Raw genomic sequence first — 23,902 nt, 5'->3', positions numbered from 1 at the left:
TGTCTTTGAGTGGACCTAAACCATCTTTAATGGTCTTCTGACTCCTGACGTAGCTGGAAAGACATTTGCTATTATTCCCACAATTGTGCACCATCTTCTTTTCCAAAGATCTCTGAGATTCTCTAATTGGCTGCTTTTGTCTCCCTCGATTGTGGGTGATATTTGTCCCAATTTTCCTGTAAACTGAATTCATCCTGATCTGATCTGGGTTAAATGTAAGACTGTTCGGGGAGTCAGGAATCATTCACCCCGAGACCCACACTGACAGGTAAAATCCCAGACGGTTCCTTAGTAAGGATTCCTCTGGTTCCTCAGCATATATTTGTCAGCTATCTTACAGTCCACTCCTGGAGGCCCCACTCCCTGAGCCTGCAACCTTCAGCAGGGTCAGTGGTGGAGTTCCGCAGTGGGAGTGATCCCAGAGTAACTGTCGGGATCGCCCCCACCCTGTGGATGGTCCGGGTCGTGTATTTTTAGTGATCCTGGTGTCTAACACGCACACATCAATAAAACCATGAATTCTGGAAACACACTGCAGGTCCTTCTTTATCTGGAGATCGAATGACTGTTGAATAATTGTACCAGCAGTTAACAGGCTCCTGTGAACTCCTCCCTCTGCTATTTTAATGCAGACTTTAACTCATTTATTTTTAACGGGTTTATTTTAAATGAGTTAACGCCTGCCTTAAATGGTAGACTCAGGACTGTCACTCAAACAGGTGAAATCTTCATAGAATAATTACCACTGTCATTTTTAGACTGGATGCCTCACGGCCACTTTGCTCTCAGTGAAGAGAGATGAGAAAGACCAAAGTGCCGTTTGCCCCTCTCAGTGTGGCCCTGAAGGACTGTGTCCAGGCTGAAGTTCTGTTCCCACCGGACGATCCTCCCCCCAGATTGTCCTTTCTGAGCTCCAGTCAGGTGATGCTAAACACTCAGGTGGGAAAGACTAAAATCTACAACAAGGTGTTTAAAACAAATCTGATTTATTTAACAGATATCCAGATTATTAAACTCCAGCCCAGTTATAGGGGTTATTGACATCAGCAGAAACAAACCCCAACTGTCAGAATGAACATGGTTCAGTCCTGGATGGGATTAACAGCAGAATCCGACCCCTGCAGTCATATGTGAACTCGCTGGTGTCTCAGCACGTGTGATGACTGAGTGAATCCCTTCCCACACACGGAGCAGGTGAACAGTCTCTCCCCCATGAGCATGTGTTGATGTGTCAGCAGTTCATTTCTGCTTTTAAAGCTCTTCTCACAGTCAGTGAATTAACAGGTCACTCAATAGTGTGAACAAGTTGATGTTTCAGAAGGTGGGATGAATTAGTGAATCCCTTCCCACACACGGAGCAGGTGAACAGTCTCTCCCCAGTGTGAGTGCGTCGATGTCTCAGCAGTTCGTTTCTGATTTTAAATCTCTTCCCAAAGTCAGAACATTTAAAGGTCTCTCACCAGAGTGAACTCGCTGGTGTCTCAGCAGGGTGGATGACCGGGTAAATCTCTTCTCACAGAAGGAACAGGTGAACGGCCTCTCCCCAGTGTGAGTGCGCTGGTGTGTCAGCAGATCAATTTTGCTTTTAAATCTCTTCTCACAGTCAGAACATTTAAAAGGTCTCTCATCGGAGTGAACTCGCTGGTGTGACAGAAGGTTGGATGACCGAGTGAATCTCTTCTGACACACGGAGCAGGTGAACGGCCTCTCCCCAGTGTGGGTGCGTTGGTGCATCAACAGGGTGGATGACCGAGTGAATCCCTTCCCACATGCAGTGCAGGTGAACGGCCACTCCCCAGTGTGACTGCGTTGGTGTGACAGCAGATCAATTTTGCTGTTGAATCTCTTCTCACAGTCAGAACATTTAAAAGGTCTCTCCCCAGTGTGAACTCGCTGGTGTGACAGAAGGTTGGATGACCGAGTAAATCTCTTCTCACACAAGGAGCAGGTGAACGGCCTCTCCCCAGTGTGAGTGCGTTGGTGTCTCAATAGTTCAATTCTGATTTTAAATCTCTTCCCACAGTCAGAACATTTAAAAGGTCTCTCATCAGAGTGAACTTGCTGGTGTTGCAGAAGGTGGGATGACCGAGTGAATCTCTTCTTACACACGGAGCAGTTGAAAGGCCTCTCCCCAGTGTGAACTCGCTGGTGTGTCAGCAGGGTGGATGACCGAGTGAATCCCTTCCCACACACGGAGCAGGTGAACGGCCTCTCCCCAGTGTGAGTGCATTGGTGTGTCAGCAGATTCCTTTTGCTTTTAAACCTCTTCTCACAGTCAGAACATTTAAAAGGTCTCTCATCAGAGTGAACTCGCTGGTGTGACAGAAGGTGGGATGACTGAGTGAATCTCTTCTTACACACGGAGCAGGTGAACGGGCTCTCCCTAGTGTGAACTCGCTGGTGTGTTAGCAGGGTGGATGAACCAGTGAATCCCTTCACACACACGGAGCAGGAGAACGGCCTCTCCTCAGTGTGAACTCGCTGGTGTGACAGAAGCTGAGATGACCGAGTGAATCCCTTCCCACACACGGTGCAGGTGAACGGCCTCTCCCCGGTGTGAATGCGTTGGTGTGTCAGCAGGTTACTTTTGCTTTTAAACCTCTTTTCACAATTCGAACACTTAAAAGGTCGATTATCAGAGTGAAATCGCTGGTGCATCAGGAGGCTGTATGACTGAGTGAATCCCTTCCCACATACGGAGCAGGTGAACGGCCTCTCCCCGGTGTGATTGCGTCGATGAGTTTCCAGCAGTGACGGGTAATTGAATTCCTTCCCACAGTCCCCACATTTCCACGGTTTCTCCGTGGTCCGGGTGTCCTTGTGTCTCTCCAGGTTGGACGATCAGTTGAAGCCTCGTCCACACACAGAACACGTGTACGGTTTCTCCCCGCTGTGAATGGTGTGATGTTTTTTCAGGCTATGTAACTGGTTAAAGCTCTTTCCACAGTCAGTGCACTGGAACACTCTCACTCGGGTGTGTGTGTCTTGGTGCTTTTCCACTCACACTGATGTTTGAAATCTTCTCCCAGAGACAGAACAGAGAAACATTTCTCCTTCCACATTCAAAGGCCGATGATCTTCAAGTCCTGATGAATCAAATGACTCTGTCAGATCTTGACGTGATCTTTGGTTTGAGTTTCCTGTCTGCAAATCCTCCTCTTCTAATAACCTGTGAAAGGAGTTTATAAAAGTTATCACTGTAAATACAGGATAAAAATTCAGATCAGATAACTTGACGTTCTATGGAACATTCTTTCCTTTCTTATTCCTCAAAGCTGTAAATCCCCGTCCCACACACTCTCCCTCCTCCCTGTGCTGAAATCCAAACACATCGCATCATCTTTGAGTGGCCGTAAACCATGAGTGAAAGGGTGAATGTGAGAGAGTGAGTGTGAGAGAGTGAATGTGATTACAGCAGTGGGCTCGGTGTGGAGAATGAAGTGGGGCAGGTGGAGCATGTTTCAATGGGGCAGCAGTGATCATAATCTCATTAGGTTTAGAACAGTTATGGAAAAGGACAGGGGACAGTCAAATGTGAAAATTCTTAACTGGAGGAGGGCTAATTTCATGAGTTAAAATGGGATCTTGTCCAGGTGAATTGGTATCAAAAATTGGCAACAAAACAGTAATTGAACAATGGGAGGCCTTCGAGGAGGAGTGGGTTTGGAAGAGAGTAGACTGATTCCCACGAGGAGGAAAGGAATAGCATCCAAAGCTGGAGCTCCCTGGATGACTGAAGAAAAAGAGATCACCATTTCTCCTTCATTTACAGACTCTCGCTGACTGATCACCATTTCTCCTTCATTTACAGACTCCCCCTGACCGATCACAATTTCCCCCTCATTTGCATATGTTCCCTTATCGATCACGATTTCTCCTTCATTTACAGACGCTCCCTGACCGATCACCATTTCTCCTTTTGTTGAGAGTTGGTCCGGAGCGAAACGGGAGAAACCGGAAACCGGCGGGTAGTGAGGGGGGATAATGTTCACTGTTTTATATTCGGGTCTGGGGCCGCACTCGGGGTTTGTGAAGCCTGAGCCTGGGCCTGAGCCCGGACCCGGGCCCCGGGGTTTATTGATCCTCTTGCTCCGATCCTCTCACCTGCACCGAACGCGCTCCTCCCGCAGCCTCGACTGACCGCGCATGCTCAGGACACACAGCCCGATAATGAGTCACTACTGCGCCTGCGCGCTGTGCACCACTGATTCAGATAGGGCACAATCTGCAACGCGCTGCATGCTGGGTGTTGCAGCCGCCATTGCTGGTCTTAACATCTTGCTGAGAAGCAAATACATTGGAAGAAGCGAGAGCGCGTTTGGACCAAGGAAAATAAAATTAACTGAAACCCCAGCTCTTCGTGCCATTTAAACTGGCACAAACATACAGCGCAGACGCTCCACCACTTTGGTAAACTCCAGAAAATATTTTTTACGGTAATTTTTATTAATTTCGTTTTATTAAATGTTGCAACTGACGGGTTCAATTAAGGTTTATTTTCGAACTGCACCTCAGGATGTCAGTGTCAACACTAATCCCACCATGGTGATGAAGGAGAGTTCCGTATCAATAGGAGGAGCGGAAATTGACTGGAGGGGTGAGCGGGTGAGTTGTTCCTCCAGTCAATCGGAGTGTGTGCGGGGCGAGAGTTGCGGCACAGAATGGGCGGGTCTCAGCCCAGATGCCCGTCATTGTCTTAAACATAATTTTTAAAATCTAATTTATCTTAAACTCCAGAAGACGACTTGATCTTTCTGTTGCGTTTTGAAACAGATCAAAGCAGATGAGGTGGAGCAAGCATTTCAACATTTGTTAGAAAAACACATTAATTAAGAACAGCCAACATGGATCATTTGAGAGAACTCAAGTCTACTGATAAAGGGAATGTAGTGGATATTGTGTACATTGATTGTGAAAGGGTGTTTGGTAAGATGCCGGACAGGAGGCTTGTTGATAAAATTAATACTGCCCTTATTATCGGGAATGAGGCAGTGTGGATAGGAAGTTGTGTAAAGGGCAGAAAACAGAGAGTAGTGGTTAATGGATGTTCTTCAGACTGGAGGGATATTAATAGTGGTGTGCCCCAGGGTCAGTGTTACCATGGCTCTTCTCAATATAGAGAATGATCTGAGCTTGGATATGTGGGACACAAGGTGAAGATTTCTAGATGACGCCAAAATTGGCACCTTGGGCAATTGTGACGTCCACGGGTTAGTAAATGGGCCAGGTGAAATTTAATGCAGAGAAATGTGACGGGATGCATTTTGAGAGGAAGAAAAATGAGATGAAATGTAAACTAAATGGTCAAAGTCTTAAAGTCGAGCAGCAAAGAGACTTAGGTGTGGAAGGTTCTAACTGATGCATTGTCTTATTAATTAACAAGTCTGAGAGTCAGCAACTTTAATACCTCATTAAGAAATATATGAGCAAATTCTCTTGCCTCTACCGTTCCAGAGTAAACATGCAAATCCCCCGTGTAGACGAGATCAGTCCTCTGGATGGAACGACGGACGCCCTGAGCTTGATCTCCGGTGTCTCCAGTCCCAACTGCCCCTTACATCAGTATCCCCTCATTTTTATACCCTGTTGTGATCCATCTGTCACTGGAGCTGCAACTTCCCTAATCTGTGGTTTACAAGGACACATTGCTTGGTTCCCAGCAGTTACTTTTCTTCAGTAGTGTTCTCCTGATCCCTGAACTACCCTGCTTACTGTTAATTAGAATCATAGAATCATAGAAAATTTACGGCACAGAAGGAGGCCATTCGTCCCATCCAGCCTAATCCCACTTTCCAGCACTTGGTCCATAGCCTTTTAGGTCACAGCACTTCAGGTGCATATCCGGGTACCTTTTAAATGAGTTCAGGGTTTCTGCCTCGACCACCCTTTCAGGCAGTGAGTTCCAGACACCTATCACCCTCTGGGTGAAAAATGTTTTCCTCAGCTCCTCAATAATCGTACTACCAATCACTTTAAATCTATGCCCTGCCCTTTGTTTATTGACTTCTCTGCTAAGGGAAATCGGTCCTTGCTATCACGGCCACACATAATTTTGTACACCTCAATGAAATTACTCCTCAGCCTCCTCTGTTTCAAAGAGAACAATCCCAGCCTATCCAATCTTTCCTCGTGCATAAAATTATCCAGTCCTGGCAACATCCTCGTAAATCTCCCCTGTACCCAATCAAGTGAAATTACACCCTTCCTGTATTGTGGTGACCAGAACTGTACACAGTACTCAAGTTGTGGCCTAACCAGTGTTATATACAGTTCCAGCAAAACCTCCCTGGTCTATGCCGTGGCTAGTAAAGGAAAGAATTCCATATGCCTTGTTAACCACCTTATCTACCTATCCTGCTACCTTCAGGGATCTGTGGACATGCATTCCAAGGTCCCTCACTTCTTCTACACCGTTCAGTATCCTCCCATTTATTGTGCATTCCCTTGCCTTATTTGCTGGCCCCAAATTCATTACCTCACACTTCTCCGGATTGAATTCCATTTACCACTTTTATGCCCACCTGACCAGTCCATTGATATCTTCCTGCACTCTACAGCTTCTTCCTCACTATCAACCATGCGGCCAATTTTGTATCACCTGCAAACTTCTTGATCAAGCCCCCTACATTTAAGTCCAAATCATTCATATACATCACAAAAAGCAAGGGACCGAGTACTGAGCTCTGCGGAACCCCACTGGAAACAGCCTTCCAGTCAAAAAAACACCCGTCGATCATCACCCTTTTCTTCCTGCCACTGAGCCAATTTTGGATCCAACTTGCAACTCTCCCTTGGATCCCATGGGATTATACCTTTTTGACCAGTCTGCCATGTGCAATCTTGTCAAAACTCTTGCCAAAATCCATGTAGACTATATCAAATGCATTACCCTCATCGACTCTCCTTGTTACCTCCTCAAAAAATTCAATCAAGTTAATCAGACACGACCTTCCCATAACAAATCCACGCTGACTGTCCTTGATTACTCCGTGCCTTTCTAAGTGATGGTTTATCATGTCCCTCAGAATTGATTCTTAAACTTGCCCACCACCAAAGTTAGACTAACTGGCCTGTAATTACTCGGTCTGTCCCTCGCTCCCTTTTTAAACAATAGTACAACATTAGCAGTCCTCCAATCCTCCAGCACCACGCCTGTATCCACTGAGAATTGGAAAATGATGGTTAGGGCCTCCGTTATTTCCTCCCTTGCATCTTGTAACACCCTGTGATACATTTCATCCGGCCCTGGTGATTTATCTACTTTCAAAGATGCTAAACCCCTTAATGCTGCTTCTCTCACTAAGTTTATCGCACCCAATATTTCACACACCTTCTCCTTAACTACAATGTCTGCACCATCCCTCTCTTTTGTGAAGACGGAAGCAAAGTATTCATTAAGAACCAGACCTACATCTTCTGCCTCGACACATAGGTTCATTTTTTGGTCTCTAAAAGGCCCTACCCTTTCCTTCATTTTCCTCTTGCTCTTAATGTATTCATAAAACATCTTTGGATTTTCCTTGATTTTATTTGCCAATATTTTTTGATGCTCTCTCTTTGGTTTCCTAATTTCCTTTTTAATTTCACCCCTGCACTTTTTATACTCCTCTCGGCTTTCTGTATTATTGAGCTCTCGGTGTCTGACATAAGCTTTCCTTTTCTGCCTTATCTTACCCTGTATGCTACTTAACATCAGGAGATAACATTTCATATTCATTAAATAAGCATCACACATTACAATCTAATCTACTATATTGCTCACTCTGGTTCAGGTTTATATTATGGTTAATAACAGACGAATTCCTGTTCCTTCCCCTTATCGGATTAGAGATTCCAACCAGCCGACTCTGTGGAATGGAATGGCTGATTAGTGTTGCCATGACGACCTGCCTGCAGTCAAGCGCCTGTTTGAGTTTCTAACTCAGATTAAACTTCTCTTTCCCATAATACACATTATATCAGATATTTAATGTCAATGTATTGTAGCCATGTTATGTTAATATCTCTAAACCTGCAAAGTGTTCAGATACACAAACCTTTAAAAGTGGGAGGTCAAGTTGATAAAGTGGTTGAAAAATACATGTGATCCTCGGTTTTACAAATAGGGGTATAGAGTACAAAAGGACAGAGGCCATGTAAACCTGTACAAGTTATTGGTTAGGCTGCGGTTAGAATATTGTGTCAAGTTTTGGGGATCTTACACTCGGAAGGATGTCAATGCCATGGAGAGAGTGCAGAAATGATTCACTGAAATGTGAAATATCAGTGACGAGAGACTTTAGATATGAGGAGAGATTAGAGAAACTGGGACTCTTTTCATAGGACAAAGAACGGTAAGGGGAGATCTGAGGGAGGTGTTCAAAAATTGATTATGGGCATTGTCTAAATATGTTAGGTACACTCAATGTCTCCCAAGGTCTGTGTACAGGGGAGGAGCAGATGGGTTTATCTTATCATCTTCGGGTTAAATGTTGTTCTCATCGAGGTGAGCACCCAGTGTCAACACTCTCCAGTCAGGTACAGCACGGGTTAGATACAGACTAAAGACCCTCTGCACTGCACCATCAAACACGCCCAGGGCAGGTACAGCACGCGTTACATATAGAGTAAAGCTCCCTCTTCACTGTACCACCAAACCCTCCTCGGGTATGTACAGCACGGGTTAGATACAAAGTAAAGTACCTTCTAAATTGTCCCATCAAACACTCCTGGGGTATGTACAGTACGGGTTAGATACAGAGTAAAGCTCCCTCAGGACTGGGCTATCAATCACACCCAGGATACCGACAGCACAGGTTAGACACAGAGTAATGCTCCCTCTACACTGTTCCATCAAATTCTCCCAAGGCAGGGACAGTACGGGTTAGATAGAGAGTAAAGCTCCCTCTACACTGCCCCGTCAAACACTCTCAGGGCAGGGACAGCCCGGGTTAGATGCAGAGTAAAGCTCCCTCCACACCCTCTATGCTGTCCCATCAAACACACACAGACCATAGTGAGCAGGGTTTCTAGGCACTGCAGTGAAGTCAAAAAGAAATGCCATTCAGCACATCTGGCCCTGTCCTTGTCCCTTTAAAGGTGGAGAGCTGGGACATCCTGTCTCAAAACAAATCCCACTTGTTCAAAGTGAGAATCCCAGGGGAAGGGTCAAGATCCAGAGTGTGAAATTTTCTTGCCATTTCTGTCATGACTTGGAAAATATCTGCTGCCTGACACTTTAAATGTTGCTAATCTTTAACTGTAGCTCACAGTGTTCGAACAGTCACTGTTATCATTGGCCTTTTATGTATCTTCTTGCACTCCGTTTCCTGAACAACACCAGCTGATCACAGCTTCGTTTTCTTCAAGTTGAATCCCAGTGTGAAAAAATGCACAATTTCAAAGCTAAGCAACGTGGAAGAAGAGTGCGAGTGGAGATAATTGGCTTGGATCAGTGATCTCTTGAGCATTCAGACATTCATTATCTGAAAGAAGCACGGAGATTATATTTTTGTCTCGATTTATCAGTGTAGAAAAGAAGCAGGGAGTTGAGATCCTTTTGTCCATTCATCCTGCAACATACAAAATCCTTCGCCTCTCAATGCCCAGCATCTTTCTTTCCAACTCCTTGCTCTGCAGGGAAGTCTTGGTTTCATTAATTCTCCGTGTTTGCAACAAACATCTAATTCACCTGGCAGATCTCCTTATCTGCGGATCGATGCACTTGTCTTCGGGTGGGTGCAACAAAGGTTCACTAGATTGATTCCTGGGATAAGAGGGTTGTCCTGTGAGGAGAGATTGAGTAGAATGGGCCTATATTCTCTGCAGTTTACAATAATGAGGTGATCTCATTGAAACATATAAAATTCTTAGAGGGCTTGACAGGGTACATACTGGGATGTTGTTTCCTCACGCTGGAGAGTCTAGAACTAATGGTTATAATCTCAAGATAAGGGGCCGGCCATTTTGTAGAGAGATTTCTTCACTGAGAGGGTTGTGAATCATTGGAATTCTCCACCCCAGAGGCCTGTGGATGCTGAGCCATTGAATAGATTCAAAACTGAGGTAGATAGATTTTTGGACACAAAAGAACTCAAGGGATATGGGGATAGGTCGGGAAAGTGGAGTTGAGGTCGAAAATCAGCGATGACCTTATCAAATGGCGAAGCAGGCTCGAGGGACTGGATGGCCAACTCTTGCTCCTTTCGCTGATATTGGTCCGCTGGAAAAGCAGATCTTGCCAGCTGTTTTAAAACTTTTAGCCTGAACAGGGACGTGAACCCTGGACCCTCAGATCACTACCTGTTTTAAAAGTCTGATGCTCTACCGACTGAGCTATTCAGGCTCGCTGTCAAATTGGTTTCCATCATACAGATTCATGGTGGGACTCTGAATTATCCTTGTCGCTGTCGAATTCGGGAGAGTATCCCTTTTATCCAATTTTCAGCAACGTGTTGAGGAGAATCCTTATTTCTGTTGAACATGATGTAAGAAACATGGACAGTGAACTCGTGATTTTGCAATTCTTCTTGTTTGTACAAAATGTCTTGTCATTCCTCAGCAGCAATAAAAATAAAACACTTTACCCAATGGCTCAAAAGCTAAACTTGTCCCACACGGGAGCTGGAAAAGGCCTCTCGACCTTTCAGCCGATCAACAATTGAAAGCTGAATAATTTCACCCGTTGCACCGTGACACCAGGCAGCAGATTTGCCTCCCGAATTTTCCCTCCACGACACTTCAAACCGATGAATACCTGCTTCACGGAAAGAAGAATTGTGTTTTGGTTCTTCAGATTTAAACATCTCGTGCCTGCCGCTTTACCATTTCAGCTGTCGCCAATTGCCCTCTCTCCTCTTATGAACAAATAAACTCTCACCTGCTATTGCAAGACGGGAGGCCAGAGGAGTCTCAGTGCCCACATGGGGACATGAAGAAGTCGATGCGTTATGGAACCAGTTGTACCTTGAACTCCAATCAAGAATGTTTAGAAGGTTCAACAACTTTAGATGGAGCTGAAATTCACAACTCCAGCATTTCTCGAGCGTATAATTATTATAGAAATAACGCGCTCTGACCGATTGCGCCACTGGAGCCGCGCACGGTCTGTGTCCCCAGTGCTCCCATCAAACAGCTTCATCCTCGGTCTCTCAATTATCGCTTCGTGATCTTTCCCACACAGAAGCCTCCAACCAAGAGGCGAATCGTTAAACATCCGCAGTGACATTTCAAAGCCGTGGCATCTGAAACAAAACCCCAGACGATAAGAACTTTTAATTATATTATTATTATTCACTTAAGGACAATTATTTTCATGCTACTTTGAGGATTTGGGGAAAGTGGGAGCTGAAACTAAGAAACTCTCTCTGGGCTGTCGGTGACTGAAGAGATGGGCGTTATTTCATTTGAAAACCGAGACTCGGAACTTCCTGATGGAGAAGAGTGACAGAAGATTGTGGTTAGTGGCAGTTACCGGGGAGATCCAGAGGAGAGGGAGAAAAGTCAAAGTCACAGCTGTGACAGCTCAAGTACTCTGCTTACCTGTAATATTTAATAAGTAATGTACAGTACAGGATAAACAAGTTTGGTATAGGTTATAAAAATGCTAAAAGTCCCGGGTTCAAAGGGGGGAATTTTAGTATTTTTAGTAAAGAGGGAACAGATTTAACCGCCAGACCGTAATCATTCCACATGGATCTGAAGCGTCTTGCGAAAACGGCAGTGCGAACTGTTATGTTCGTGTCATGACTTGAAAGACCCTCCAATTACCGACAGTATCTTTGAACGAGTTGTGCAGCAAAACCGTGATAGAAACCGCTTTGAATTCGTCAAACGTGTAGGTGACGATATTGGGGTTGAAAAGGGTCGATTTCAATTATTTGAAATCTCACCATGTGACCCGAAGATTGACCGCAGAATCGAGTATTTCCTGTAAGTCCTGAATTGAAGGGAAATGCGCAACAAGCAGGTCGGAGAAATGAAGAGCAGAAAATGTGGACGAAACTTGCACGAATGAAAATCCCTGTTTGTTGAAAGTCTCAGTCCCCAGTGGTGCAGAGGATTGGTATTTCAAGCTGTCTCACAGCTCGCACACACACCATTGGTTCATTTAATCACCTTCAACAACTCGAATACATCATCACTTAATCTTCTGTACACAAGGAAATACAAAACTTTTCTTTGCAACTTGTCCGCATAATTTAAACATTTTAGCTCCGGTATAATTCTGATGAATCCGCGCTGCACCCCCTCCAAGGCCAATATATCCTCCCTGAGGTGTGGTGCCTGGAACTGAATGCAGGACTCGAAATGTGGCCTCAGCAGGGCTTATATAACTGTAACATAACTTACACCCCTTTGAATTCCAGCTCCTTTTAGATAAAGGCCAAAGTTCCATGAGCCTTTTCAATTATTTTTTGTAACTGTCCACTGATTTTTCATGTTTTCTGCACTTGGACCCGTAAACATCTTTCCTCCTTCACAATTCCTAGTTTCTCACCAGTTAGAAAATATTCTCATCTATCTTGCTTAGGTCCAAAGTGGATGACGTCACACTTCCCCGTATTGAAAGATTGAACAGTCTTCGGCTCTTTTCCATAGAAAATAGAACGCTGAGGGTGACCTGAAATAGGACTTTAAGATTATGCAGATAAGGTGTTTGCAATTTTGTGGGGAGGAGTCCAAAATTGGGGCCATAAGTATAAGATAGTCACAAATTAATCCAATATGACATTCAAGAGAACCATATTTACAAAGATGCTCGCCAGAATGTGCAACTCGCTCCGACAGGGAGTAGTTAAGGCGAAAAGCATGGATGCATTTACGGGGAAGCGAGATAAACACATGGAGGAGAAAGGAATATTAGGGTTTGCTCATAGGGTTAGATGAAGAGGGGTTGGAGGAGGCTCGTCTGCAGCATAAACACCGGCATAGTCTAGTTGGGCACAATTGTCTGTTTCTGTGATGTACATTCTATGTAATTCTATGTAAGCTCCATCTGCAACAGTTTTACGAACTCACTTAATCTATCAATTTCGCTTTGTAACTTTATGCTCCCATCTACATTACTCACTGTGCCACCTAACTTGGTGTCGTCGACAAACTTGGATATATGGCTCTCCATTTCTTCATTTGCCTCATTTATACATATAGTAAAAAGTTGATGCCCCGGTACAGATCCCTGGGGGACACCATTAATCACATCCTGTCAATTTGAGCACAGATTTATTATCCCTACTCTCTGTCTCCTACCTCCCAACCAACTCTCTACCCATGTCAATAGGTTGCTTTAATTTCCATGTGTTCTCATTTTTGTTGACAGTCTCTTACGTGGTACCTTATCGAATGCCTCTGGAAGTCGATATAACATCCATAGACACTGCATTATCTACCACGTTAGTTACATCTTCAAGAAGTTCAGCTTGTTTCGTTAGACTTGACTTACCCTTTACAAATCCATGCTGGCTTCTCTGATCAATTCATATTTATCCAAGTGCTCAGTCATTCTTTCCCTCATAACAGATACGGGTAACTTCCCCACAACATACATCAGACTAAAAGTCTATAATGTCCTATTTTATCTCTGCTCCCATTCCTAAATAATGGAATGACATTGGCAATTTTTCAATCCATGGAACAAATCCTGAATCATGAGAGTATGAAAGATCATGACCAAAGCTTGTACAATCTCCTCACTTACTCCTTTTAATCCCCTGGGGTGGTAACCATCAGATCCTGGAGATTTTTCCATCTTTAGTCTCATTATTTTCTTCATTACCATTATTTTACTTACACTGAATCCCCTTGATTTATTTTTAGTTTTCCTCGTGTTTCTGGTCGATTATCCTCATGCTTTTCTGTGAGTATCAGCTGGTCTGCCATTTCCTGATTTTCAATTAAAATATCACCTCCATCTGTCTTTAAGGGGCCCACATTACTCTTAGTCACCCTTCTTTCTCTTAATGTACGTGTAAAAACCTTGATTGTTGTCTTAATTTCCCTCACAAGTTTTTCTCGTTTTCCCTTTTTGCACCTCTTACGATTTTTTTAGTTTCAGCTCCACAATAAACAATACTTCGCTGTGAAATTTGCTCAATTAGTTCTTCAGTGTCAGAGCGAGAATTGTCTGATCCCCTAATTTATTTAATGTAACAAACAAACACAAGCACAAATATTCATCTGTGTATCAGCACACTGATGGACACACAAAGATGAACACAGTCTGAAACGCAGTCAGTATCGGGATTCACAGGGAAACGGGCAAGCGAAATGGACAAAGATAAAACAGTCTGATCCCGCAAAAGAATGTGAGGTAGATATTAATGAGAGGAGGTTGGACACGCGGCCGTGAATGGGCTCAGAAGTGGCTAAGTTGGTTAACGTGCCTGTCTCGTTAAACAGGAAGATCCTGCGTTCAACTTCCAACGGTACTTATGTGTAATTCGTGATATTTATTGAATTTGAGTAGCAAAAACGCACAGTTTGGTGTTTGTATTTTGTTCAGGAGCAACACGGAGTTGATCAGAATCTCTCTTCAAAAATCCTCTTTCATTATACAGACAGACCTCTCATAGAATGTGTCGCGAACACATTAATGTCAAGAAACGTTCTTGTTTCTGGGCTCGTTGAGGGCGGGGTACAATTTTTGATTCGAGTTTCATAACCCGGAGAAACCCAGATTTGGCCCGAGACTTTTGATCTTGACGTGCCGTTCAAACATTTGCAAAGAGGGAAAGGAAGACCCCAAATCACTCCACCTGAATCTCAAGCGCTTTCGGAAGAAGTTCACTTCAAACAATCAGGACTTTAAAAGCACCTCAATGACCTGCACTTTCATTGAAACAGCTTTCTTTGCAATTGCCTTCCAACTTGAAATCGCTCTGGGCTTTCATCTCACTGAAGCAGAGTGCGGCCGCTTTGTATCTGTGAGCATGTCGGTGACAAGGTTCGCTCTGATATGGATCGTTTTCAATTTTGAAGATCTCGCCAAACTCAGGGAAAAGAAACCGAGAATCGAATTGTCCCTGTAAGTGATGAATTGAAGGGATTGGTGCTCCAAGCAGATCTGGAAAATGCACAGTGCGGTCGCTCAGGAGTTCCAAATCCACCCGCTCGCCACTCGGCGATCATATTAACTGAGCTTTACTCTGGCCCAGTGTCACCGCGCTTAAATCGAATATTTCCCCGGCACGTTTCTCTTAACTTCACAGTTGCTGGTTTAAGAGTGAAGACCGGCTCGTTGGATTTTCAATCCTGCAAGCTTCAACCATTCATTTCGGAAAAGTAACCTGACAGGAGACAGCTGTTATATTGGTCACTGCAACCTCAAGGTTGAGCTCAGTGAATTACTGGTTTAGCAGGTGACCTCTTCACCTTTCTCGTTGGTGCTATTGGTTAGATTGATTCGAGCCCTTATTTTATTTTTCCTGAGGATTCATCGCCTCAAAGTTCCAGGGTTTCATTGTGTGTTTTGTCTGCAAGAAAATGTACCGTGATCATTGCCGGCTGAGCAGGGCTGTTAGTCCAACATTTACCCTGTGGACTAAAAAAAACCTTGTGATCGGAGAGCAGGCATATGAAACATATAAAGGAATGGAACATTGGCTTCACGTAAATCACAATTCATCTTGACAGACAAGGTCCTGAAAGGTGAATTCGCTGTGACGTGGAGATTTCTGTAGTGAGCGAGACCAGACTGTTTCTATGTTCAGAGAATAAATGTCACACCCTTCATGTTGGAAAAGCAAAACGGTGGGGATTGTTGTCACAGCCCGATGCCTTTCGTGTTGTATCAGATGCTTCTCGTTGCGTTACTTTCATCTTGACCGCATATCCGGTTCGGGCGTTCTTGTGATAAACGGCGACAATTGCTTGCTTTGATAAATTTAACAACGGCTGCACCCGATTCTTGGTGTCAGAAGCACTGAACTTTGAATCCCACTCTTAAGATACAGTCTGTAAAATGATGACATTTCATCACATGCAAAGCACAAAAAGCAAAGATTTCAACCACTCGCTGTGTGAAGAAGTTTTTACTCATGTCACCTTTGGTTCTTTTGCCAATCGCCTTAAATCTATGCCTTTTGGTTCATGTCCCTTCCGTCAATGGGGACAGTTTCACTCGATCTACTCTGTCTAGGCCTTTCATAATTTTGAATATCTCTATCAAATCTCCTCTCAGCCTTCTCAGTTCCAAGGAGAACAATCCCAATTTCTTCAGTCTATCCATGTAATTTAAGTCCCTCATCCCTGGAATCATTGTAGTAAATCTCCTCTGCACCCTCTCAAGGCCTTCACATCCTTCCAAAAGTGCACTGCCCAGAACTGGACCCAATATTCCATTTGTGGCCGAAATCGTGTTTTATAAAGGTTCATCATGACTTCCTTGTTTTTGTACTCTATGCCCCTCTTTATAAAGCCCAGGACCCCGTCTGCTTTTTAAACCACTTTCTCAACCTGCCCTGCCACGTTCAACGATTTGTGCACATATACCCCCAGATCGCTCTGTTCCTCTAACCCTTTTAGAATTGTGCCCTCTAGTTTATATTGCCTCTCCTCGTTTTTCCCACCGAAATGCATCACCTCGCATTGTTCAGTGTTAAACTTCATCTGCCACGTGTCCGTTCATGCCAACAGCGTGTCCATATCCTCTTTAAGTCGATCCACCTCACTGTTCTCTACCCTTCCAAGATTTATGTCATCTGCAAATTTTGATATTGTACCCTTTACTCCCAAGTCCAAGTCATTACTATCTATCAAGAAAAGTAGTGGTCCCAGCACCGACCCCTATGGAACACCATTGCGCACCTCCCTCTAGTCCGAAAAACAACCATTCACCACAACTCTCTGTTTCCTGTCATTTCGCCAGTGCTGCATCCATGTTGCTATTGCCCCCTTTATTCCATGGGCTGCAATCTTGATAGCAAGCCTACCACGTGGCACTTTATCAAACGCTTTTTGAAAGTCCATATACACCACGTCAACTGCATTGACCTCATCTACCCTCTCTGTTACCTCATCAAACAACTCTATCAAGTTGGTTAAACACGATTTGCCTTTAACAAATCCGTGCTGGCATTCCCTAATCAATCCACAGTCGTCCAAGTGACTGTTAATTCTGTCCCAGATTATCATTTCCAAAACTTTCCCCATCACCGAGGTTAAACTGACTGGTCTATACTTGCTGGGTTTAAATTACACCATTTTTTGAACAAGGTTGTAAACTTTGCAATTCTCCAGTCTTCTGTCACCATCCCCATATCTCAGGATGTCTGGAAGATTATTGCGAGCACCTCTGCAATTTCCCCCTTTACTTCCCTCAGCATCCTCGGCTGCATCCCATCCAGACTAGTTGACTTATCTATTTTAAATACAGCAAGCCGTTCTAGTACCTCTTCTTTCTCATTTTTAGCCCATCCAGTATCTTAACTATATCTTCCTTTATCGAGAATCTGGCAGCATCTTCTTCCTTGGTAAAGACCAATGCGAAGTACTCATTTAGTTCCTCTGCCATGCCCACTGCCTCCATGAGTAGATCTCCTTTATGGTCCCTAATCGTCCCCGCCCCTCCTCTTACGACCCGTTTACAGTTAACATGTATGTAGAAGGCTTTTTGATTCCCTTTTATGTTTTCCGCTATTCTTATGCTCTCTCTTTGTCCCTCTTATTTCCTTTTTCACTTCCCCTCTGAACTTTCTATATTCTCTCTGGTTGGCACTTGTGTTATCAATCTGACACCTGTCATACGCCACTTTTTCCCCCTTCATCTTACTCTCTATCTCTCTTATTATCCAGGGAGCTCTGGCTTTAGTTGCCCGACCTTTCTACCTCGTTGGAATGTACCTTCTCCATACCCGAATCATCATTTTAAAAGCCGCCCACTGTCCAATTATAGTTTTGCCTGACAATCTTTAATTCCAATCTACTGGGCCAAATCTATTCTCATCCCACTGAAATTGACCCTCCTCCAATTGAGTATTTTTACTTTAGAGTGGACAGAGTCCATTTCCATAGCTATTCTAATCCTTATGATACTGATCGCTGCTCCCTAAATGCTCCCCCACTGATACTTGCTCCACTTGGCCCGCGTCATTCCCTTGAACCAAGTCCAGCAATGCCTCCTTCCTCAGTGGGCCAGAAACGTACTGGTCGAGAAAGTTATCCTGAACACATTTCAAAAATTCTTCCCCTTCTTTGCGCCTTATTTTCTCGTTATCCCAATCTATATTAGGATAGTTGAAATCCCCTGTTATCACTACTCTATGGTTTTTGCACCTCTGTGTCATTTCCCTGCAAATTTGCTCCTCTATATCCGCCCCACGAGCTGGTGGCCTATAGAATACACCAAGTAGTGTATTAAGCAGAAGTTAGCAGCAAAAAGTGTTCGTGGTGGGACTGAGAAATGCTTAAACAGTCGGCACCCTGTAAAACAGAGCTCCAAGTGTCGGTTCAAATAAAGTCCTGAACTGACAGAGCGGCGGGCAGATGAGGATTGAATTAAATCCCAATTCACTGATTCTAAACACGGTTTAAATAAGTGAATCTGTCATGAGTTTGTGTGTGAGCTGAAACTGGATCGGTCCCGTTCTGTTAAGATTGACAGGCGGCTCCCAGACAGGGCTCAGGCCGGGACTGGCAGCTCTCCGCTGGGAACGGCTGGATGAGAGAGCGGGGCTCCTGCGCTGTTGCTGCTGCTGCTTCCGCTTCTTCGAGTCCCTGTGGCGGTCCGTGCCGATCTCCCTCCAATGGATCCGGCTCTAACTAGCGCCTGTGGGTCTCGTGGCGCAACGGTAGCGCGTCTGACTCCAGATCAGTAGGATGCGTGTTCGAATCACGTCGGGGTCATCTCATTTTCGCAACCTTTCAGCGTCACTCTGTTTTATCGCGGGGCAGTCTTTTCGGGATGGTCTGTTCACTGTGGGTAAAATAATATTTATCACAGAATGAACACACCACAGAAGGAGGCCATTCGACCCATCAATTCCTTACCTGCCTTTTGTAAGAACAATCCCATTGGTCCCATTCCCCGGCCCTTTCCCCGTGACCCTGCATTTTCCCCTTCAAGTATTTATCAAATTCCTTTTTGAAAGCCACGATTGAATCTGCTTCCACCACCCTTTCAGGCAGCGCATTCCAGATCATAACCATTCGCTGCGTAAAAAAGATTTTGCTCATGTCGCCTTTCGTTCTTTTGCAATCACCTCAAATCTGTGTCCTCTGGTTCTCGACACTTCCGCCAATGGGAACAGGTTCTCTTTATTAACTTTAAACCTTTCATGACTTTGAACACTTCGATCAAATCACGTCTGAACCTTCTCTGCTCGAAGGAGAACAACCCCAGCACGGGGTAAATTAGCTCCAATCTATTTATTTCGGCATTAAACAAAACGTGAAAGACTGGTAAGGCGTTGTGCAACCGGAACTCACTGCTTTTAAGGCAATAAATCCAATCGCTGCGTGGGGGCTGGGTTCAAATCATTCTACTGATAGAATTTCTGGCAATGTTTATTTTGACCTGTTCGCAGAAAACCCGCTTGTCGTGCGATGGAGCACAGGGTGTGAAAGAAGCTGAAAGTGAAAGTGCAGATATTAGTTTCATCACGGGGACAGGACACGTTTCCACAGGGAAGGACCTCTCACCTTAATATTCTTTCCAGCAGAGTGGGACAGGTGATCAGAGTGACCGGGCTCCAGCGGCGCAATCGGTCAGTGCGCGGTCCTTATATGACAGGACAGGCTCGGGAAATGCCGAGGTTGTTAATTCGAGTCTCAGCTAGCTCAAACAATCCTTTTGCTTGTGAACGTTTCGACCGGAGTTGAAGGCACAATTGGTGTGTTCCAAAATGCATCTACTCATTTTAATTGCAATGTGGTTCCTCCGAACTACGCTGTTACAACAGCAGATGAGATGTTTAGTATTACTTGTTTACAGGAGGGAGGATGCCGTTTTCGAAACACAAACTATTATTTTGATCCATCTTCAAATCGAGGGATTTAACTGGAGCTTTAAACCAGCGCCTTTGACCGCTCAGTCAGGATACTTTCCATCCTACACTTCAGGAGCCAGTTTTACAGGAAAAGAATTACTGCAAACAACAATTCTACCCCTCAAGCACCAATGCTCACACGGCAGCAGGATGCATGTCGCCAGTTAGAAACCTGTCTGAAGGAACGTGCAGTCTGACAGAGCCGGAAGTCGAGCAAATTGAATTTCGGTCTGAGCCGATGTTGAGTCTCCATCTTGAGAGAGTTTCGCCAATCCAGCTCAGAGTGGTTTAAGTATCATGAATTCTGGTGTGACTGGAGCCACTTGTGTAAGATGAAGTGTCGGGGACAATTTCACCTCCTTGACGGACATTAATGATCCTGTTGCGGTTTTGCTGCAAAATTTCACTTCCCAGCTCCCGATCCCTGAACTAAAATCCAACTCTGGTGGGACTCGAACCCACAACCTTTGAATATCTTCTCCAACCACTAAGTAGAAGTCCAACACGCTATCCATTGCGCCACATAGTCAGTGATGCAAAGTGAAGGAGAGCAGGGATACTGTGCTGTTGTTGAGGCCGTCTGACTGCTGCTGCTTCCGCCTCTCACATTCCGAGAGCCGCGGCGGCAGTCTGCACCGATCGCCCTCCAATGGACCCTGCTCCAGCCGCTTGCTTGCGGGCCTGGTCCAAGAACAGTCGTGTCTGACTCCACGTCAGAAGGCTGTGTGTTTTGAACCAGGTTGAAATCACAGCATTTTCACCGTGGCTCAGGGTCCTGCCGACTGATTTTAGATCGGGACAGTGTTTTCGGGATGGAATGTTCAGTGTTTGTGCAACAATATCAAAATTAAATTTGATGCATTAATGAGCTTTTTTTTCTGTTACTTTCTATTCACACCCTCTCCAGTTTTATGTAGAAACAGTTAACAATGTTTCAAGGATGTGGTGTGCAGTGTTTGTGGAATCAGTGTAATTAAATTTGATACTTTCATCTGTTCCTTCTCCAACCCAGACCCTTATCATTAGATTTGTAGCTTCACCCTGTGTAAAATAGGTTACTCAGTGATAGAAATAAATCAGTAACAACCCCGAAACCTCAGCGGGTATATTTGATCCAATGCTTTGTGATGGTCTCGATTTCCATTCAAATTTTCAATCGGCAAATCCCAAAGGGTGTTCAGGGTTTGATAAACTAATTTAACTACTTGATTGGTTCCTGGAAATGATCCAATGGGGATTTCCTTACCCGTACAGATATAGAAATAAATACATTCCATCATTTCACAAATGACAGTTGCGTAAATAAATATATCGCGATATCCAACATGGAAAGTCAGCTCTTCATGCTCTTAAACAAATTTCTTCATTTTATTTTATTAATCCAATTCCGTTTCAATGTAGAACATATATTCAGAGCATCTCGCTAAACTTACAGAATGGTAGAACAATTGCAGATTTTACAAACACATAACTCGCTATCGTATAAGTAAGATTAAGGCCTACTTTGTGAAAATTTTTATTCTAATTGTCTTTATGATGGTACGAAAAATATTTCTAGATGTACGTCCCCAACTTAACGGAGAAACTAAGATGAAAATCGAAAGGATTTTACAAAAACTATTTGGAGCGATTTGATCGGTTCCACTTCTCCTTTCTTTAATTGTTACCTTTTGCTAATTGTTCATCTTGATCCGTTTGCTTCGTTTTTTCTCAGTCATTTGTGGTGAATTTTCTATCCGTTAACGTTCTTAAATATTTGATTTGTTTGTTCCCTTCCTCTTGACTTGTGATTTGTTGATCTTCAGGTAAACGTCTGAAGCAGAAATGTGTTTATATTCAGGAGTGACTCTGAAGTGTGAGACCGAGAGGTGATGCCGGATGTGTGACCGAGAGAACAACTGCAGGAGACAGGACTGTCCGTAAACTAACATACCCCGTGTGGCATTGCACATGGTAAGTCGGATGACAATGTTTAAGATTGACTGAACGGCTATGTATATAACACACAACGGATTTTACTGCTGCTTTAACTACACAAAGTATAATCACCATAAATGCCCAAAGTCTCAGATCAGTTAGAAATGAATTACTGTTGGTGAGGGGAGTTTGTACATTGGAAGGAGTTTATACATTTACAGCTCCAGGTAAACCTGCAAACCTCTCTCGCCTGTAGTTTACGTCACCATGAGGTGTCCACCTTCCTTTTTGCTTCTGGACTTCTGAGGTGTGATTGAACCTTCCCAAAAGTTTCCTATAATTAGTGAGGAAGGAAGGGATCAGTGTAAATGTGAGATATAAACGTGGATGTTTCACTGGGTACCAGGGGAACCAGATACACTGCTCATTCCAGTTATTTGTCCAGCAGGAAACAGAAATCATTCTCTTCAACTGTACTCGCCCGAAGGAAAAGAAAAGAAACAAAACTGTTCAGTTCTTTGTTTTAGCTTCTTCTGCTGGTTTACGTTCACTCACCGAGAAAGTGACAGATAAAGAGACTGAGAGATTGGATTGGCTTTTTCACTTTGTAATCGATTATACTTCGTACTTATTGTAAGAGACGGTTCCATCCCAATTGTCATGCACCTGACATTCTCATTAATACTAAGATGTGTTCAAAATGAGTTTCTGCTAATTTTACAAAAGCTGAACAGCGAAATCTGCTCTGAAACGAGTTTCGCTTCGTAACTTTTAATGGAGATCGGTTGCTGGTTGCAACTAAAGTAGTTTGTAAAATCAGCCCTCTGGAACAGTATCCTCGAAACGTGTTTCGCAGACATTGTATGAGAGGTCCGTCTGTACAATGAAGGAGCACTTCCGCACTGCAGTTCTGGAATCCTTTCCTTGTTGACTCCGACACTAATATAAATATTATTTTGTTAAATGTTATTTTGTTGCTCAACTCACAAATTGGGTAAATATCACAGAGGAGGCTTGAGACAATAAAGGACCCGACGAAACAGGCACTTTGAACAGCGAAGCCACGGAGCCAAATCAAGCTGCAAATTCACCATCTGCTCTCACTGATACCTGTCAGACACTCGCCACTGTGTGTTGGAGTTTGAGGCCGTTTGGTTCATTTCTTTTCCTCTTGTACATTTCGCTGTGTTTATCTGTGTCAACCTGTCGGTTGATGCTGAATGAAAAATTAAATAAAATACACTAACTATCATCACATGGGCCAGTGGCGCAATGGATAACGCGTCTGACTACGGATCAGAAGATTGTAGGTTCGACTCCTACCTGGCTCGGGTTCATGCAATTTTATCTCTGACACTGGGGAACGAAGAATCAAATTTCGTGATCAGATATTGTTTATGGTGAAGCAGGAAAGAAAACATTCCATCTTGAAAGATTTATGTTCAGTTAAAAAAGAAACTGTGACCACAACGTTTTCCAACAAGCCGCCTTTGAGTTTGATGTCAGACACACGAACATTGCAGCACGAGGTGGAGACACCGCGCTGATGATCTTCATTTGTTTCCGGGCCTTTCAGAAACTTCGTGCGCCACAAGAGCTTTCCGACCCCCGCTAGCTCCTGGACGCGGAGGCGTCTGTTGAAATCAGCATTCACCGGCAGGACCGCTATTCTGCTCTCTTTGCCGGTCTTCAGGAAATTCGATGCTGAAAAACACAAATCAGGACGGACAGTCCTGGGAAAACAGTTAAACTTTCAGTGTTCAGACTTTGATGAGAACTCTCAACAAGGCTTTGGGTATATATAAAGTGGGTGTGGTTTAGCAGTGCGCTGTTCTTTTATAAACAGTGGGAGTGTAGATATGAGTCTGATGTTATATATGAACTATGGGTGTGTTTATATGAGTGTGATATTTATATCTGAACTATGGATGTGCATATCTGAGTGCGATATTTATATCTGAACTGTGGGAGTGTAGATATGAGTGCGATGTTTATATATGAACTGTGGGTGTGTCTATATG

At 44.0% G+C, this 23,902-nt stretch overlaps 3 non-coding genes and 1 pseudogene across 3 annotated transcripts; 2 read left to right on the top strand and 2 right to left on the bottom strand.

Moving 5' to 3' along the window:
* Window positions 1-1,119: 1,119 nt before the first annotated feature.
* LOC137336080 (zinc finger protein 84-like) lies at window positions 1,120-2,997 on the bottom strand (annotated as a pseudogene).
* A 7,242-nt stretch (window positions 2,998-10,239) lies between these two features.
* Window positions 10,240-10,324, bottom strand: trnak-uuu (transfer RNA lysine (anticodon UUU)). Its single transcript is given in 2 exon segments — window positions 10,240-10,275; window positions 10,288-10,324. It is a non-coding gene; the product is annotated as a tRNA-Lys (tRNA).
* An 8,426-nt stretch (window positions 10,325-18,750) lies between these two features.
* trnaw-cca (transfer RNA tryptophan (anticodon CCA)) lies at window positions 18,751-18,822 on the top strand. Its single transcript has one exon. It is a non-coding gene; the product is annotated as a tRNA-Trp (tRNA).
* Window positions 18,823-23,139: 4,317 nt separating this feature from the next.
* Window positions 23,140-23,212, top strand: trnar-acg (transfer RNA arginine (anticodon ACG)). The gene has a single exon. It is a non-coding gene; the product is annotated as a tRNA-Arg (tRNA).
* Window positions 23,213-23,902: the final 690 nt, after the last annotated feature.

This window comes from Heptranchias perlo, chromosome 20 (genome assembly GCF_035084215.1).
Source record: "Heptranchias perlo isolate sHepPer1 chromosome 20, sHepPer1.hap1, whole genome shotgun sequence".
In the NCBI taxonomy this organism is placed as follows: Eukaryota; Metazoa; Chordata; class Chondrichthyes; order Hexanchiformes; family Hexanchidae; genus Heptranchias; species Heptranchias perlo.
Note: the sequence above shows the minus strand (reverse complement) of the source record. Positions and strands in the feature narration are given on the sequence as shown.